General features: G+C 41.1%; 1 protein-coding gene across 2 annotated transcripts in view; it reads right to left on the bottom strand.

Annotated features, from left to right (window-relative positions):
• The window catches only part of LOC130311939 (serum amyloid P-component-like), a 90,382-nt gene extending 75,079 nt beyond the window's left edge, over positions 1–15,303 (bottom strand). The window contains exons 1-2 of one of the 2 annotated variants that reach the window (XM_056552551.1): positions 15,174–15,303; positions 13,590–13,633 (exon numbers count right to left, since the gene is read on the bottom strand). The gene's annotated coding sequence lies outside the window, so the exon portion shown is untranslated. Of the gene's footprint in view, positions 1–8,828; positions 8,844–13,589; positions 13,634–15,173 lie in introns of those variants that run through there. The other variant, XM_056552552.1, reaches the window with a different exon arrangement.
• Between the last annotated feature and the right edge of the window lie 5,198 nt (positions 15,304–20,501).

The raw sequence follows: 20,501 nt of genomic DNA, 5'->3' as shown, positions 1-20,501 counted from the left end.
CCCTTACCTGCCTCCTCGGTGTCTGATCGACGAGTGACTGCTCCGTGCCTGAGATCCAGGCAGGAGCAGTCAAGCGCCGATAACACTGATCACAGGCGTGTTAATACACGCCAGTGATCAGCATGAGAGATCAGTGTGTGCAGTGTTATAGGTCCCTATGGGACCTATAACACTGCAAAAAAAAAGTAAAAAAAAAGTGTTAATAAAGGTCATTTAACCCCTTCCCTAATAAAAGTTTGAATCACCCCCCTTTTCCCATAGAAAAAAATAAAACAGTGTAAATAAAAATAAACATATGTGGTATCGCCGCGTGCATAAATGTCCGAACTATAAAAATATATCATTAATTAAGCCGCACGGTCAATTGGGTACGCGCAAAAAATTCCAAAGTCCAAATAAGCGTATTTTGGTCACTTTTTATACCATTAAAAAATGAATAAAAAGTGATCAAAAAGTCCGATCAAAACAAAAATGGTACCAATAAAAACTTCAGATCACGGCGCAAAAAATGAGCCCTCATAGTGCCCTGTACATGGAAAAATAAAAAAGTTATAGGGGTCAGAAGATGACATTTTTAAACGTATAAATTTTCCTGCATGTAGTTATGATTTTTTCCAGAAGTACGACAAAATCAAACCTATATAAGTAGGGTATCATTTTAACCGTATGGATCTACAGAATAATGAAAAGGTGTCATTTTACCGAAATATGCACTGCGTAGAAACGGAAGCCCCAAAAAGTGACAAAATGGCGTTTTTTCTTCGATTTTGTCACACAATGATTTTTTTTTCCGTTTTGTCGTGAATTTTTGGGTAAAATGACTAATGTCACTGCAAAGTAGAATTGGTGGCGCAAAAAATAAGCCATAATATGGATTTTTAGGTGGAAAATTGAAAGGGTTATGATTTTTAAAAGGTAAGGAGGAAAAAACGAAAGTGCAAAAACGGAAAAACCCTGAGTCCTTAGGGGGTTAAGGGGTTAAACTCCAGGTTATATGTGGGCACAAAAGTAGGTTTAGAGTGAGAAATAGATAAACCAGATTTAGATTTGGTAGTAAGAAGGTTCACTCTAGTTTTGGATTGAACCCTACGTTTGACTCTATACAGACACCAGGGTTGATAACCCCTGTCTCGTAAGCGAAAATATATATTTTTGGACTCCATTTGAAAAGCCTCCTCAGTAGAGCAATTCCTGCGGGTGCGAGTTAGTTCACCAACAGGGACAGCTAAAACCGTATGTTTAGGGTGATATGACTCAGCCTGCAGGATGGTGTTCACTGCGGTGGACTTTCTATATTTAGAGGTGTGAACACATTCCTGTTTGGCCTCCAGGAAGATGTCAAGAAAAGGAGTAGAAGATTTATGCCAGGTAGATGTAAAAAATAAATTGTGTGGATTATTGTTAACATAATCAACAAAAAAGGAAGCATTATGTTCAGAGGACGACCAAATTACGATTACATCATCCACATATCTCCCATACCAAACGATATGGGAGAAAAAGGGATTATTGTCACAAAAGATGTATTGAATCTCCCACCAGTGGACAAATATTTTAGCCACCAATGGGGAAGATTTAGCACCTATTGAGGCACCCGTCCTTTGAACATAAAACTGGTCCTGACAACTAATAAAATTGTGAGACAAAATATAAGATAATGCATCTAAAATAAACTGGCATAGATCTTCACTATTTGTAGAAATTAAATTAAATTACTTCTCTTTAAAAATCTTAATACTTCCAGTACTTATCAGCTGCTGAATGCTCCACAGGAAGTTTTTTTTATTTTTGAATTCCCTTTCTGTCTGATCACAGTGCTCTCTGCTGACACCTCTGTCCATTTTACAAACTGTCCATATCAGGGACCGAGCAGGGGACAGGGAGAGTGAGCCCTAAACTGACCCTAAAACCATCTCTCCCTGCCTACTTGCCCATCCACCCTAAACGGTGGATCGACAACTGGGCACCGGTCCCTAGCTGAACTAAAGTGCATGAGCCTAAAAACACATACTAATAAACAGTCGGTCACAAACCAGAAACATAACAGGAGCATAGAACTATATAACAGATTAAGATCAGAGGACACTATGGATCAACGGTCATGAACAGAGGACACTATAAATCAGCGGACATGAACAGAGGACTCAGTGGTTGTGAACAGAGGACACTATAGATCAGTGGTCGTGAACAGAGGACACTATAGATCAGTAGCCATGTACAGAACTCCAAAGATCTGAAATCAAGAACTAATGAACATATAGAGTTCAAAACACCAGACAGGAAAATGGATGAGTCTAATCAGACTCCAGGAACAGACAGGAATATAGCATAATCCCCCAGAACCTCCAGTAGACACAAAGTCCCCATCGACCGGTAACAGGGATCTATCGCTAAACAGAAATAATCGCAATCCCTCAGAAAACCTCCAGTAGACACGGATTCCCCTTGGATAGGTAAAAGGGATGCCTAGTTACAACTCAGGAAAACAGATACAACAGGATATAATTATAGAACACTGTTCACACTGAACACAAGACAGGATAAATCGCAATCCCTCAGAACACCTCCAGTAGACAAGGAGTCCCCATGGAATGGCAACAGGGATGCCCAGTTACAACAGGATATAATTATAGAACACAGTTCACACTAAACACAAGACAGGAATATTTGCAATCCCTTCAGAAAACCTCCAGTATACATGAAGCCACTATGCACAGGTAACAGGGATATCTAGATTAGAGCCTCCAGTAGACAGAGGAATGTCCCCATGGAGCGATAACACAGAAAACAGATACAAGAGCAAACACAGTCTGGACAGATACATAGCAGAAAGGATATACAAATCCTAAAACCAACTATACAAACACAGATTAAAATCTACTATAAGCATGCCACCTAACCATGGCTAAAACCAGAAAATGCTAAGTGCATGCTAAAGCAAAATAATAGATTAAAAGCTCAAATAAAGAGTGTTTCAACAAAAGCTCCAAAGCAGCATGTCCAGCATGTTAACAAGTCTTGATGAAATAATCTCAATCAACAGCACTGAGTCTAGACAGAGCTGATCTTAAGTACACACACTAGGAGCTATTGGCTAGTAAGCCAAATGCTTTTAACTATTCCCTGGCCAGGGAACATAAAACTGTTCACCCACAAGCAAATCCAGTAGCTGTGTGTGAACACAGACATGACAGTCCAGAGTAGGAGCAAATCCCCATAGCAAACATATCCTACTCTTAAAAGTTCCTGACATGGACAGCAGACAGTATCAGCAGAGAGCACTTGTAGTCTGACAGAAAGGAAGTTCAAAAAGAACTTCCTCTGTAATATACGGCAGCTGATAAGTACTGGAAGGGTTAAGATTTTTAAATAGAAGTAATTTACAAATCTGTTCAACTTTCTGGCACCAGTCGATTTAAAAAATGTTTTTTTTTTAAATTCATCTCGGCACGACACATCACAAGTCCCAGCCAGGCAACAGGGCTCCCAAGGGGATACGCTGCACTCCACTAATTCCATCTGCACCTAGCTCAGTATAGACAGTTATCCGTAACCTGACATCGATGTGTTTATTTACTCATTGTGTCTGGCCCAGGAGAAGCTGATCCCAACCTCGGACCATGTATAGGATAACGGTGCCCTGGCATCACAGCAGGTATTTCTCCTAACACCACCATGGCACCATCACTACATATATATATATATATATATATATATATTTATATATATATATATATAAAATGTGAGGGGTGGACTTACTTATGGGAGATACTGTAAGTATAATGTGAGGGGTGGACTCACTTATTGGAGATACTGTATGTATAATGTGAGGGGTGGACTCACTTATGGGAGATGCTGTATATAACGTGAGGGGTAGACTCACTTATGGGAGATACTGTATATATAATGTGAGGGGTGGACTCACTTATGGGAGATACTGTATATATAATGTGAGGGGTGGACTCACTTATGGGAGATACTGTACATAAATAATGTGAGGGGTGGAATCACTTATGGGAGATACTGTATATACAATGTGGGGGGTGGACCCACTTATGGGAGATATTGTATATAAAATGTGAGGGGTGGACTCACTTATGGGAGATACTGTATATATAATGTGAGGGGTGGACTCACTTATGGGAGATACTGTATATAATGTGAGGGGTGGACTCACATATGGGCGATATTGTATATAAAATGTGAGGGGTGGACTCACTTATGGGAGATACTGTATATAATGTGAGCGGTGGACCCACTTATGGGAGATACTGTATATAATGTGAGGGGTGGACTCACTTATGGGAGATACTGTATATAATGTGAGGGGTGGACTCACTTATGGGAGATACTGTATATCTAATGTGAGGGGTGGACTCACTTATGGGAGATACTGTATATATAATGTGAGGGGTGGACTCACTTATGGGAGATACTGTATATATAATGTAAGGGGTGGACTCACTTATGGGAGATACTGTATATCTAATGTGAGGGGTGGACTCACTTATGGGAGATACTGTATATATAATGTAAGGGGTGGACTCACTTATGGGAGATACTGTATATCTAATGTGAGGGGTGGACTCACTTATGGGAGATACTGTATATATAATGTGAGGGGTGGACTCACTCATGGGCTATACTGTATATAATGTGAGGGGTGGACTCACTTATGGGAGATACTGTATATGAGGAGTGGACTCACTTATGGGAGATACTGTATATATGATGTGAGGGGTGGACTCACTTATGGGAGATACTGTATATAATGTGAGGGGTGGACTCACTTATGGGAGATACTGTATATATGATGTGAAGGGTGGACTCATATATGGGAGATGCTGTATATATAATGTGAGGGGTGGACTAACTTATGGGAGATACTGTATATATAATGGGAGGGGTGGACTCACTTATGGGCTATACTGTATATAATGTGAGGGGTGGACTCACTTATGGGAGATACTGTATATGAGGAGTGGATTCACTTATGGGAGATACTGTATATATTATGTGAGGGGTGGACTCACTTATGGGAGATACTGTATATGAGGAGTGGATTCACTTATGGGAGATATTGTATATATAATGTGAGGGGTGGACTCACTTATGGGAGATACTGTATATTTAATGTGAGGGGTTGACTCATTTATGGGAGATATTGTATATATAATGGGAGGGGTGGACTCACATATGGGAGATACTGTATATATAATGTGAGGGGTGGACTCACTTATGGGAGATACTGTATATATAATGTGAGGGGTGGACTCACTTATGGGAGATATTGTATATATAATGTGAGGGGTGGACTCACTTATGGGAGATACTGTATATAATGTGAGGGGTGGACTCACTTATGGGAGATACTGTATATGAGGAGTGGATTCACTTATGGGAGATATTGTATATATAATGTGAGGGGTGGACTCACTTATGGGAGATACTGTATATTTAATGTGAGGGGTGGACTCATTTATGGGAGATATTGTATATATAATGGGAGGGGTGGACTCACATATGGGAGATACTGTATATATAATGTGAGGGGTGGACTCACTTATGGGAGATACTGTATATATAATGTGAGGGGTGGACTCACTTATGGGAGATATTGTATATATAATGTGAGGGGTGGACTCACTTATGGGAGATACTGTATATAATGTGAGGGGTGGACTCACTTATGGGAGATACTGTATATGAGGAGTGAACTCACTTATGGGAGATACTGTATATATGATGTGAGGGGTGGACTCACTTATGGGAGATACTGTATATATAATATGAGGGGCGGACTCACTTATGGGAGATACTGTATATATAATATGAGGGGTGGAGTCACTTATGGGAGATACTGTATATATAATGTGAGGGGTGGACTCACTTATGGGAGATACTGTATATATAATGTGAGGGGTGGACTCACTTATGGGAGATACTGTATATAATGTGAGGGGTGGACTCACTTATGGGAGATACTGTATATAATGTGAGGGGTGGACTCATTTATGGGAGATACTGTGTATATAATGTGAGGGGTGGACTCACTTGTGGGAGATACTGTATATATAATGTGAGGGGTGGACTCACTTATGGGAGATACTGTGTATATAATGTGAGGGGTGGACTCACTTATGGGAGATACTGCTAAAAAGTCAGGCCTGTAGACAATCTATGGGTAGCTCTAACCTGGAAGCAGAAGAACAGAAGAAAGGAGAAGTACAACATTTGGGGAGAAAGTAGGTTTCTTAACATACATAGTTCAGTGTGGCTTTGAGGCTTGATTCTTCATATCTGCACCCTGCTGTTGGGAATTGCAGTACTGGTAAGACCATTATGTAATTAACCACATGAAAAAAAAAATGTTGTTATATTATACTTTTTCTGTTAATGGCTTGTTTAAACCCAACTGGAGCACAATGCGCCACTTTGTATAGGTGGCCCACAGTAAATCTTGTGAAAATAATTTAAGTATTTAAGGGCTTACTCAGCTGGTGCAGCGATACGGTAGCAACTTATGCAACCATGAACTTCGACCGGTGCACAACCCATATAGAGAAAAGGCAATCTCAACAAGACAATAGAAAAGAAAACACGGGGGGCACTCACAGTACTTCATTCAGTGCAGGCTTCTTTATTCAGGTGACGAAGGAACACATGTTCTGGCGGGGCGCCAGGAGCGAGCGTATGGGAGGATAGCTATTTCGTGCCGATCCCAGCACTTCCTCAGGTCTGGCACCCTGCCGGAACATGTGCTCCTTCATCACCTGAATAAAGAAGCCTGCACTGAATGAAGTATCGTGAGTGCCCCCATGTTTTCTTTTCTATTGTCTTCCTGAGACATTAATTACTTCATAAGTTTTTTTTTACGTTAATGCAGTTCACCTTATGGGATCATTTACATTGCAGGATAATTTACATACATTTTCATAGTTCAGACATTTGCGCACGTGGCAAAGCCAAATGTGTTTATCATTTTTTTTCTTTTTGGGGTAAAATGAGAAAAAGGGGCAATTGACACTTTTATTGGGGGAGGTTTTTTTTCACATTTTTTTAAATGTTTTTTTATTTTGCAATTTTTATGTCCCCAATAGGGGAATTTTTAAAGCAATCTTGAGATTGCTAATACTGTTCAGTGCTATACATAGGCAGAGCACTGATCAGTATTAGCGGTGGTCTTCTTCTTTGATCTGCTCGATGTCAGACCAGAGAAGAAGATCCAAGATGATCACCGGAGTAGGTACGGGGACCTCCGGCTTCCATGTTGGATGATCAGATTCCCGCTGTAGTGCCATGGGTGATCCGATCATCCATTCAAAGTGCCGCATATGCTGTGATCTGTATTGATCACGGCATCTAAGGGGTTAATGGCATAGATCAGCATGATGGCTGATGTCCGCCATAACTGGCAGGTCCCTGCCTTGCATGATGCGTGTACCATTCCTGTGCTTGCGTCATGTACAGGATGTTAACGTATGTCCTGGCGCACTAAGTCCCAGCTCATCAGGACGTACATTTACGTCAGTTGTCCTTAAGGGGTTAAACAATAATATGATGCTGTAATGGGGGATGAGAAATAAGAAAAAACCTTGCCCTGGTACCCCACCCTGAAAGGAGAGAGAGAAGATTGAAGGACTGGACATAGGCAAACAGGAGATGTGGTGGATCAGTAGGGGAAGAAATGCCAACATATACTGTGGAATGAGTCCACTGGACTGAACATAGTGAAGGATACTTCATTTGTGAGACTCAAAGTGCAGCAGAATACAAATACGTCCTCCAAAACAAATTCGTGAGAAATTTGTTAGATTGTTCCTCTTTATTCTAAAGCTCTTCAAAGCCACATGGAGGAAACTGACAGATCTTATCAGCTTAAATTTAGTTAATAAATATTCAAGTCCAGGTGGAAACTACATGAGAACTTGATACGATACATCCTGAATACTTCTTAGATTAGTTTCAAAGGACATTGGGGGAGATTTATCAAAACTTGTCTAGAGAAAAAGTTGCTGAGTTGCCCATAGCAACCAATCAGATTGCTTCTTTTATTTTTGAAAAGGCCTCTGAGAAATGAAAGAAGCAATCTGATTGGTTGCTATGGGCAACTCAGCAACTTTTCCTCTGGACAGGTTTTGATAAATCTCCCCCATTGAGAAGATGGTGGTCTGGATGATGTTGATGGTCTTAGGAGTTCTGGGCCAGGCAGGTAGGTTGATATCTCTCCACTTCTAACCTTATAACCTTATAGATTTTATGAAGTTTACTTGGAGAAAACATCCTAATACATTGTCTATTAACAAGTTATGTCCATTGAGTATTCTTTTTAAACATCTGCTGACACATTTTTTAGAATGTATCAGCAGATAAGAACCATTCGGCCCATCTAGTCTGCCCAACATCCTAAATACTATAAATAGTCCCTGGCCCAATCTTATATGAAGGAAAGCCTATAAATTAGAGCTGGGCGGTATGACCAAAAATGTGTATCACTGTATTTTTGTAAATTATGGCGGTTCCACGGTATTTCACGGAAATCCCCCCCCATCATGTGACCCGTGGGTGCTGCTTCTCTCTCCCCCAATCATGTGACCCCTGGGTGCTGCTTCTCTCCCCCCATCATGTGACCCGTGGGGGCTGCTTCTCTCCCCCCCCCCAGTTTATCAGCCCAGCGCTGTGCTGTCCCCCACATCGGGGAACTAATCATATGTGACCTGCGAGCGCTGCTTCTCTCCCACCTCTCCCAAATAATTATCAGCCGCTGCGCTGTACTGTATTATCCTGTGCCCGGGCCTCAAAAATAAACAAAATAAACTTTAACTCACCTTCCTACGTTCCCCCATTTCTCCAGTACCGGACTCACGGTCCAGCAATGCGAGCCTCATGCTCCTTCCTGGGGATGGGAACGTCACAGAGCCGTCAGCGTATCACTGGCAGCGGTGATGTCCCGCCTCGACCGGTGATAGGCTGAGCACACTGTCATGTAAGGAGCCGGCCGGCTCCTTACATGACAATGCGCTCAGCCTAACAAAACCCATTGGGTTATGGGTTATACTAAATAATTCTCCAATCCCCTTCTGGGAGGGAAAAACCCCCTTCCGGGGAACAATACCCTTACTAATAACCCAATTAAAAATGAACTTTTATTCTTGTTAATTAAAAGATTATAGAAAATGTGAAAATTAAATGTAGTGATTTAAAACTTTCAGGAAATACAGCGTGTCTTATATTAAATGCCCACTAGGTGGTGCTGCACATTAGTTGTGGAGCTATCCTATTCCTCACTATGCTGGGTCTCTACCACTGCATAGTAGCTCCACACTCTGACACAGGCTGTATTCCTGTCTAAAATGTGTAGAATCTGCTCTAACCTTTTGTTTGTGAACAAACTTCTTCAGAGAGCTGCCTAATATGGCGTTCAGCGTGCTGACAATGTCTTTTATAACCTTACATCGGCGCATCACTTCCGAAGCGCCGGTGAAGGGCTGATCCAATCAGGCTATGGTTTGGTGTTCCGTAACATCCGGCCGCATGCTTCGCGCATGCCCATTGATGTCGAGGCATCGGGCCTCTTCATCTAACTACTGCGCACGCTCTTATTCCCACGCTTGCGCCGTTCTCACTCCTACTCTCCGTGGACCACAAGCTCCGTCTAGTAGAATGCAAGTTCCTTTGCTGGTCAGTGCGCGCATGCGGGGGGGGGGGGGGGGGGGTTGGGGGGCTAGGGATGTCTGGGGGGGGGGTTTGGGGGTGGGGGGTCATATGCAACCGGGATATGTATTATATTATTACGATATCTACTCGGATTTACTGATCATAGCTCATTCTACTCTCAGACTATACTGGGACTTAAATCTTCCTGTATTATAGTCTCCTCATCTTCTGTAGGGGGCTACCGTCCTTCCGGCGATATAACCTGTATTTGCCAGTGTCGCTGAAAATTTTCACAATTTCCCAATTGTTTTCTTATATTAGTTTATTTCTCAATATGTATGCATCTAACTACAGGCTCTTTACTTTTTTAGTTCCTTTTCCTCAAGAAAGGGTGTAAAGGAAAATCCTTCATTTAGACCTCCGGGATTTTTACTGTTGAGGCGATAAATCCATTTTGCTTCTTCTTTAAGCAATATCTAGTTTATATCTCCTTTTCTTGGGCCGATTTCATATTTCTCTAGGCCCCAGAATTTGATGTCATCCAACCTATTTCCTTGTTTAGTTCTCATGTGCCTCGCTATAGGGGTATCTGTCCCTGTCCTGATTGTGCTGATGTGTTTGCTTATTCGTTTTCTCAGTTCTTGTTTGGTTTTCCCCACGTACAATTTAGGGCATGTGCATTTCGCCATGTAGATCACATTACGGGTACAGCAATTTATGAACTTTCTGATGTCATATTTTCTTCCATCTTGTGGGTTGGTGAAATCTTTCGTCTTTGTCATAAATTTTCATGCGGCACAATGCCCACATGGGTACGATCCTTTTGGGGGATCTGGTAGCCATGTACCTGATTTTTGCTCTGTTCCTCCTTCTTTATGATGGCTGTGGACAAGAAGGTCTCGTAAATTCTTTTCTCGCCTGTAAGTTATACTTGGCCTTTCCGTTAATATTTCATTCAGGTCCGAATCAGACTTTAAAATCCTCCAATATTTGGTCAAAATGGTCCTTACTTTAGAGGCATAAGCATTATATGTGCCTATGCATCTAATGGTCTGTTTCGCCATTGGTCCTCTTTTTGGTCCCAATAGTGTCGCCCGGTCCCTTCTTTTCGCCCTATTATAGGCTTTCCTCATGCATCTCTTGGGATACCCTTTTGCGGCAAATCTCTCCATCAGATTATTACTTTCCTTTTGGAAGGTCCCATCCTCGGAACAATTACGCTTGGCCTGTAGGTACTGACCTACTGGTATGCTTCGTCTCAGGGTTTCAGGGTGCCAACTCTCCCAATGCAAAAAGCTATTGGTCGAAGTTGGCTTCCTGTATATATCCGTTTGGATCCGCTGATTCTCATCTAAATAGATGGTCAGGTCCAGAAAGTTTATGCTGCGTCCTCCAACCTCCGCCATGAAATTCATGCCAATACTGTTATTGTTTAGTTTCTCTACAAATTCCCCAAACAAAAACCCATCACCATCCCAAAAAATTAAAACATCATCTATATATCTTCCCAAAAAAAGAATGTGCTCCGTGTATTGTGAAAAAACATCACTAAAAACAATCGTGCTTTCCCACCACCCTAAAAACAAATTAGCAAAAGACGGTGCACAGGCTGTCCCCATGGCGGTGCCCCTCACCTGCCAGTAGAGGGCACCGCCAAAGAGAAAGTAATTATGTGTTAAAATAAATTCCAAGAGTGTCAAAACAAATTGATTACGTTTGTGAAAGTATATACTTCGTGTGGAAAGGAACGTGTTTACCGCTGTGATCCCCAAGTCGTGTGCTATATTGCTGTAGAGACTCTCTACATCAAGACTCATTAACAAAGTGTTCCTATTTACTGTTAAATCATTTATTTTGAGAACTGTGTCCTTTGTGTCCTTTAAATGTGAAGGGAGGGAAGATACAAAAGGGGTAAGAATTTTGTCCACATATAAACTTATTTTATACACACAAACCAACAAACCCAGTGAAAGGCCGTCCGATCGTTTCCGGAAATAATAATCTAACGGAGAAAATAAGTTTATATGTGCACAAAATTCTTACGCCTTTTGTATCTTCCCTCCCTTCACATTTAAAGGACACAAAGGACACAGTTCTCAAAATAAATGATTTAACAGTAAATAGGAACCCTTTGTTAACGAGTCTTGATGTAGAGAGTCTCTACAGCAATATAGCACACGACTTGGGGATCACTGCGGTAAACACGTTCCTTTCCACACGAAGTATACACTTTCACCAACATAATCAATTTGTTTTTACACTGAATTTATTTTAACACATAATTACTTTCTCTTTGGCAGTGCCCTCTACCGGCAGGTGAGGGGCCCCGCCATGGGGACAGCCTGTGCACCGTCTTTTGCTAATTTGTTCTTAGGGTGGTGGGAAATCACAATTGTTTTTAGTGATGTTTTTTCACAATACATGGAGCAAATTCTTTTCTGGGGAAGATATATAGATGATGTTTAAATTTTTTGGGATGGTGATGGGTTTTTGTTTGGGGAATTTGTAGAGAAACTAAACAATAACAGTATTGGCATGAAATTCACGGCAGAAGTTGGAGGACGCAGAATAAACTTTCTGGACCTGACCATCTATATAGATGAGAATCAGCGGATCCAAACAGATATATACAGGAAGCCAACTTCGACCAATAGCTTTTTACATTGGGAGAGTTGGCACCCTGAAACCCTGAGACGAAGCATACCAGTAGGTCGGTACCTACGGGCCAAGCGTAATTGTTCCGAGGAAGGAACCTTCCAAAAGGAAAGTAATAATCTGATGGAGAGATTTGCCGCAAGAGGGTATCCCAAGAGATGCATGAGGAAAGCCTATAATAGGGCGAAAAGAAGTGACCGGGCGACACTATTGGGACCAAAAAGAGGACCAATGGCGAAACAGACCATTAGATGCATAGGCACATATGATGCCTATGCCTCTAAAGGAAGGACCATTTTGACCAAATATTGGAGGATTTTAAAGTCTGATTCGGACCTGAATGAAATATTAACGGAAAGGCCAAGTATAACTTACAGGCGAGGAAAGAATTTACGAGACCTTCTTGTCCACAGCCATCATAAAGAAGGAGGAACAGAGCAAAAATCAGGTACATGGCTACCAGATCCCCCAAAAGGATCGTACCCATGTGGGCATTGTGCCGCATGCAAGTTTATGACAAAGACGAAAGACTTCACCAACCCACAAGATGGAAGAAAATATGACATCAGAAAGTTCATAAATTGCAGTACCCGTAATGTGATCTACGTGGCGAAATGCACATGCCCTAAATTGTACGTGGGGAAAACCAAACAAGAACTGAGAAAACGAATAAGCAAACACATCAGCACAATCAGGACAGGGACAGATACCCCTATAGCAAGGCACATGAGAACTAAACATGGAAATAGGTTGGATGACATCAAATTCTGGGGCCTAGAGAAATATGAAATCGGCCCAAGAAAAGGAGATATAAACTAGATATTGCTTAAAGAAGAAGCAAAATGGATTTATCGCCTCAACAGTAAAAATCCCAGAGGTCTAAATGAAGGACACCCTTTCTTGAGGAAAAGGAACTTAAAAAGTAAAGAGCCTGTAGTTAGATGTATACATATTGAGAAATAAACTAATATAAGAAATCAATTGGGAAATTGTGAAAATTTTCAGCGACACTGGCAAATACAGGTTATATCGCCGGAAAGTCGGTAGCCCCCTACAGAAGATGAGGAGACTATAATACAGGAAGATTTAAATCCCAGTATAATCTGAGAGTAGAATGAGCTATGATCAGTAAATCCGAGTAGATATCGTAATAATATAATACATATCCTGGTTGCATATCCCCCCCCCCCCCCCCCAAAACCTCCCCTTCCCCCCCCCCCCCCTGATTCCCCTCCTCTCTCCCACTGGGAGTGATCCTAGAGATATTAAATACTTACCATGGATGGAAGAGAGTACTGTAGGGATGTGAGAGGAATGAGATCTGGAATTAAAACAAAATAAAATAATCCGAGAAATTTATATTGACAAGGATAAAAATAAAATAATATTGTGGTTGTTGGGGCAAGCCTATACGTACACACACATATGTTGAGAATAAGATAGTAAACAAAAATAAAAAAAATAAAAAAATAAGGATTAAGGGGGCGGGCATACGATGGGAGGGAATGGTAACCGATAAATACACAGATCTAATAACCTGAAAAAATAAGGTTATGATAGACTAATAAATATATAAATAGGGGTAAAAAACAAAAAAATATAAAATATAATATAAAATGTATTATATATATATATATATATATATATATATATATATGAAAGAATTACACAAGAATAATTAATAAAAAGAATACGGTGATACCCTGGAGAATGGTCATATAAGACATAACTAATTATTTATTGGAAGGAAGAGTATTGGAAAAAGATCAGACTAAGGCTGGGTTCACACCACGTTTTGTTAAATACGGCTCCCGTATATGGTTGGGAGGAGGGGGGCGGGGCTTAATCACGGCGCCCGCACTCAGTCGTATTCGGGAACCGTATTTAATGTATGTCTATGAGCCGACCGGAGTGAACCGCAGCCTCCGGTCTGCTTCGTTTTCGGCCGTATGCGGTTTCCCGACCGCAGGCAAAAACGTGGTCGACCATGTTTTTGCCTGCGGTCGGGAAACCGCATACGGCCGAAAACAGCCTGTGTCAGGAATACAGCCTGTGTCAGAGTGTGGAGCTACTATGCAGTGGTAGAGACCCAGCATAGTGAGGAATAGGATAGCTCCACAACTAATGTGCAGCACCACCTAGTGGGCATTTAATATAAGACACGCTGAATTTCCTGAAAGTTTTAAATCACTACATTTAATTTTCACATTTTCTATGATCTTTTAATAAACAAGAATAAAAGTTAATTTTTAATTGGGTTATTAGTTAGGGTATTGTTCCCCGGAAGGGGGGTTTTCCCTCCCAGAAGGGGATTGGAGAATTATTAATGCGCTCAGCCTATCACTGGCCAAGGCGGGACATTGCAGCGACAAGTGATAGGCTGATGGCTCTGTGACATTCCCATCCCCAGGAAGCAGCAAGAGCAGCGGAGGGACCGTGAGGCCAGTTCCGGAGCAACGCGGAAACGTAAGAAGGTAAGTTAAAGTTTATTTTGTTTATTTTTGCAGCCCCGGCACAGGATAGTACAGTACAGAGAAGCAGCGCTCGCGGGTCACATAGGATTAGTTCCCCGATGTGGGGGACACCGCAGCGCTTGGCTGATAAATGGGGGGGGGGGGGAAGCAGAACAGCGCTTGGCTGATAATTCATTGGGGGGAGAGAAGCAGAACAGCGCTCGCGGGTCACATATGATTGGTTCCCCGATGTGGGGACATCATGCTGCGGCTGATAATTCATTCATTCATTCGAGGGGGGGGGGGGGAAGGACCGGCAAAGTTCACAATCCGTGATTGTATGTTAAAGTCTGCATAGATATTTGATAAATGTCCAAATTTGCACAACAGATCACCATTTATAGTTACCAGCTTATGATGGAAAGGCAGTTCATAGAAGATCGTAGAAGATGCAGCTGAATGCTAGATGTCCGGGAGGTAGATGGTATGCAGACCCGAGGCTGTGTAGAAGTGCTGGCCTGCCTGCCATAGGCCTTAGAAGAGCCGCTGGTCTCGGAGATAGATGGAGTTACTCCGGAGATGGAAACAGCCTCGTGGAGGAAACCTCGGCGTCTGACGTCAGCCAGGTAAGAATGGAAGAGAGACCGGCAAGGTGGAATGCTGGATTAGGTGATTGAAGAACGGGCGTCTGTATAGTCGTGGATAGCGGTCCTTCAGGGATTGTCAAATAATGCAGTAGAGTTGCGGTATTATTGCGGTAGTTTTCTCTAGATGCCTTTCAGGGTACTTAGTGTAATGACCCTTTCCTATTAGAAGTAATACTTAGCGTTTAACTACATTTTATTGCATTTTTATTGTATGGTTTATATTTACCCCCCCACAAGGGCCCTGTGCAAGGACGCTGTTATTAATATTATTTTTATAATAAATAGTTTTTTATTGCATAAATTTAAAAAATATTTTTTTTTCTCATCATTAATATGATCTATCTAATTTAGTCATCATGTACCAGTATATCTGGTATTAGTCTGGAGGCTTATGGTACCCCCTTTTTTCTTATTTCTTTAAAAATGTTTGTACTTTTTGAGGTGTAAGTACTACTCCATTTAGCCTCGACTAATTTTTTGTGAGCTGCACAATCCCAAATAGTCTGTTTCTAGATTTATAAATTACTTCTATTAAAAAAATCTTAATCCCTCCAGTAATTATTAGCTGCTGAAGACTACATAGGAAATTATTTTCTTTTTGGAACACAGAGCTCTCTGCTGACATCATGACTACAGTGCTTTCTGCTGACATCTCTGTCCATTTTAAGAACTATCCAGAGTAGGAGAAAATCCCCATAGCAAACATATGCTGCTCTGGACAGTTCCTAAAATGGACAGAGATGTCAGCAGAGAGCACAGTGCTCATGATTCAGCAGAGAGCACTGTGTTCCAAAAGAAAATAATTCCCCCTGTAGTATTCAACAGCTAATAAGTACTGGAAGGATTAAGATTTTTAATCGAAGTAATTTACAAATCTGTTTAACTTTCTGGCACCAGTTGATTTAAAAAATTTATTTAAAAAAAAAAAAAAAAAAGTTTTCCACCGGAGTACCCCTTTAAACAACCTATCCAAAGTGCATTAGTACAAAAGGTGCACACTGCAGAAATACCCACACATACAATGTAAAATGCGCAGCCAGGAGACGTCCACCCCTACGACCGTTTCGGACAGGAGTCCATCTTCCGGGAGTGGACTCCTGTCCGAAACAGTCGTAGGGGTGGACGTCTCCTGGCTGCGCATTTTACACTAATCCACTTTGGATAGATTGTTTAATACCTGAAATTTACTTGCGCTCTCAGCATAGCATTGTCTGTATCCATTCGTACTGGCGCATTTATATTACGTGTTGTGTGCAACCTGTATATACCCACCTTACTGTATACCACACACTCTCACAGTGTCCAGCTCACCACTCCTCGTCCCAGTGCGGGGAAACGTGTGGACTCCACGTACAAATGCAAACTGACAAGAAAAGGAAAGTCCAGCACTGCAGGTCCAAAGCAAGGAAGCCGTTTTATTGTAGAAGAACACAGGGACACCAAACGGGGATCACAAGTGACGCGTTTCGGCGAGCTCTTTCGCCTTAGTACGACTTAGTAGCAACATAGAGTGTGGCAATTGCCATTTTTGGCATCATTATGTACTTTATTCAGGAGATGTCCTCTGTTTCAGCTGCCATTCCTCTTTGTTAATATGTTTTTTTTAAAATCATGTCTTTTTAACAATAAAGTTGTCATTATTTGTTACGTCAGTCTGCTACAGCTTTTCTTTCTATATTGGTGTTTATGAAGGAAAGCCTTACACCTTTCCTTATCTTATATGAAGGATAACCTCATGCCCATCCCTATCTTATATGAAGAATAGCCTTATGCCTATCTCTATCTTATATGAAGGATAGCCTTATACCTATCTCTATCTTATATGAAGGATATCCTTATGCCTATCCCTATCTTATATGAAGAATAGCCTTTTGCCCATCTCTATCTTATATGAAGGATAGCCTTATACCTATCTCTATCTTATATGAAGGATATCCTTATGCCTATCCCTATCTTATATGAAGGATAGCCTTATACCTATCCCTATCTTATATGAAGGATAGCCTTATGACCACCCCTATCTTATATGAAAGATAGCCTTATACCTATCCCTATCTTATATGAAGGATAGTCTAATGCCTATCCCTATCTTATATGAAGGATTGCCTTATGCCTATCCCTATCTTATTTGAAGCATAGTCTTATGCCTATCCCTATCATAAATGAAGGATTGCCTTATACCTATACCTATTTTATATGAAGGATAGCCTTATGTCTATCCCTATCTTATATGAAGAAAACGAAAGGCAACCGCACTCCCATATGTTGCAGAAAAAAGGGTCTTTATTCACACAAACGTGAAGGTGGCGACGTTTCGGCTAGCTCACCTAGCCATTACCAAGCAATACAATGTGCAAACTGGTGGGTATATATGGCCGCGCAGGGCCAATCAATTAGTGACGTCATATTACAAAATACAATAAAGACAGTTCATCAAACATAATAAATAATGATCAAAGTGCAGTAAGCGTGTCCTTAAGGCCTCCCATATCGGGACGCTAAAGTGTCAAATAGTTAAAAACTATCTAAAACAATATATGTATATAAAAACAAGTGTATACGTGTCCATGTGCAGGTGCGCATTCTTGATTGTCTGGGCGGGGGCACGGGCACTCACCAGATCGATCCAGGAGACAGCATGTAAACAAAAGCCATGTGTTATGTCGACAGAACGCCGATCCTGTCAGCGTTCGTTCTGGAAGCGGAGATGACGTTGCTGCTAAAACATCCGCTGGTTGTTGCTAGGTTACGTATAAGCTTCTGCCTGCGCAGGAGCCTTGAAGCTATTGGTTCCACCGCAGCCATCTTTATGTAGGGCAAACAGATCACAGCAATCTCCACCTGTTCTTCTAGCCCATAGGTCAAACGGGGTTGCTGCGGGTCTCGCTGCCCGCCCCGTTAACCTTTCCCTGTCTGCCTCTGGTCCCACCAGCGTTGGCGGTTGCCCTAGGCAACAAGTGGCACAGAACAGGATCCAGGAGAAGTGAACATAGTCCTTGTTATAATGTGGCACAATTGTAAATTAGCATGTGGTTGCAGCCGTCCATCCCCTTCCAGGAAAAATTTTTCTTGGTTACATGTCTGTCGCCATTTCTGTTACCGGTGTTGCCCGTGTCCTCCAGCCTATAACAAATAAAAAAGAAATGTTAAAATCATGTTTACACAAGAGAAATCTTCATCATAACGCAAAATCGATGTAACAGGATTCATGCATTACATATATCATGGGTGATTTTGAAATCCACATTCAGCCCATGTGGCTTTAATGAATTAAGTTCATATATCCACCAGAGCTCTCTTTTTTTAAGAATAGCAATTTGATTACCTCCCTTCTTGGATCTGGGGATGTGGTCTAACAACATAAACTTTGGTTTCTTCTCAGAGTGTCCTGCTTCAAGAAAGTGTTTAGGTACTGGTAGATCTGAACGTCCTTTGCGTATCGTGTACCTATGTTGATTAATCCTCTTTTTGGCATACAAAGTAGTTTCCCCTACATACAAAAGATGGCAGGGGCACCAGAGGACCTATATCACATGATCCGTTGTACATGTCACATAGTATTTCAGTTTATATCTCTTTCCCGTCTCTGGATGTAGACACCTACATAAGAGACTATACCTCCAAGAGGTAAGTAATGTGCATGATAGAAGCACCACCAAAAATACAGAAAAAATTATGCACAAATAAACAGAGAATAGAAGAAAGTTAACAAAATCTTTATTAAAGTGTATCATTGATTAAAAAACAATAGTACAAATACATAATAAAAACAAGGCACCGAAAAAGACTACAGATGGGTAGGTGAGGACTGGAACTAAGTATAGAGAGGTAATAAATATAAATATGAGGTCAAAGGGCAATAAGAGTAAATATCAGAAGTGAAGACGCACCAAATTGCTGCTGAACGCAAGCACGAGGGCAAGGAGAAAATAAACAAAGGGATCAGACCCAAGGACCAGAGGGAACAAGTATGCCAGACCTTACCTACCAACCCCAACGATCGTTTCACCACTAAATGGCTTCCTCAGGGGGTGTGGCTATCCTACCTTCTCACCGGCCTAATATGCCGCATCACAGCCAATTACATCTCATCACATTTAGATTGACATAAATTTCCAAAAATCAATACATCTTAAAAGATATCACCGCCCATAAGACCTGGCTGTATCCAATGATGTTCCGGGTTTGCCTGGAGCTGGTGTCCGCCAGAACTCACATATCCGGGACGCCGTCGGCGTGCTTCCGGTGAAGAGCCGAGTCACATGATCAATGTGATCACGTGACCGGGCTTTGAGAACGCGTGCGCAGGCGCACTGAGTTCTGCCGCAAATCGGGTACGGTCATGTGGTACATCAACCACATGACCGGGCTCCCACGCAGGAGAACGCAGGCGCAGTCCGGATCAAACGGCGCAAGCGAAAATTGAAGAGAAAGCGCGCAGGCGCAGAGGGAAAAGGAAGTAAAGGCATGTGATAAGTGTACCACGTGATCAAAATAAATAAAATAAAATAAAATCAAGAAAGAGGTAAGTGTGAGCATGAGTGAAGTGAGAGAAGGGAACGGGAGTGAGTGAGTGAAAAATAAAATAAAAAGTGAAACACAGCAAACCAAACGTGAACATGAAAGGTAACCTAATGCACCCAAATAATAATCATGCAGTGGGTAAGATAGAGAGAGTTAAAAACATAAGTGAATGAATGCTACCTAAATAAATAGATAAATTAATTCATTTAAAAAATTTATTAAATAATTAACAAATAGTGAATAAATAAATAATGAATGAAATATAGTTAAAAAAAAATAAAAAAATAAATAAAATTTAAAAAAAAAATGTAATTTAATTTAATACATATTATTATTGTGTTTTATATTTAGAATAATAGTATATATGTGTGAATAGTGAATAAATGTACGGTAAATGTAAAATATACGAATTAACCTTAGATAATAGTAAGGAATAAATAGACCTAATAAAAGATGCAAATATCCAAGAATGGAGATTACTAATGGAAAGTTGCTGAAAGTGAGTAAGTGTAATATTAATTAGTATGTGAAAAACAGACATGTGTGTATATATAAGTGTATGTAA

This window comes from Hyla sarda, chromosome 1 (assembly GCF_029499605.1).
Source record: "Hyla sarda isolate aHylSar1 chromosome 1, aHylSar1.hap1, whole genome shotgun sequence".
Classification (NCBI taxonomy): domain Eukaryota; kingdom Metazoa; phylum Chordata; class Amphibia; order Anura; family Hylidae; genus Hyla; species Hyla sarda.
Note: the sequence above shows the minus strand (reverse complement) of the source record. Positions and strands in the feature narration are given on the sequence as shown.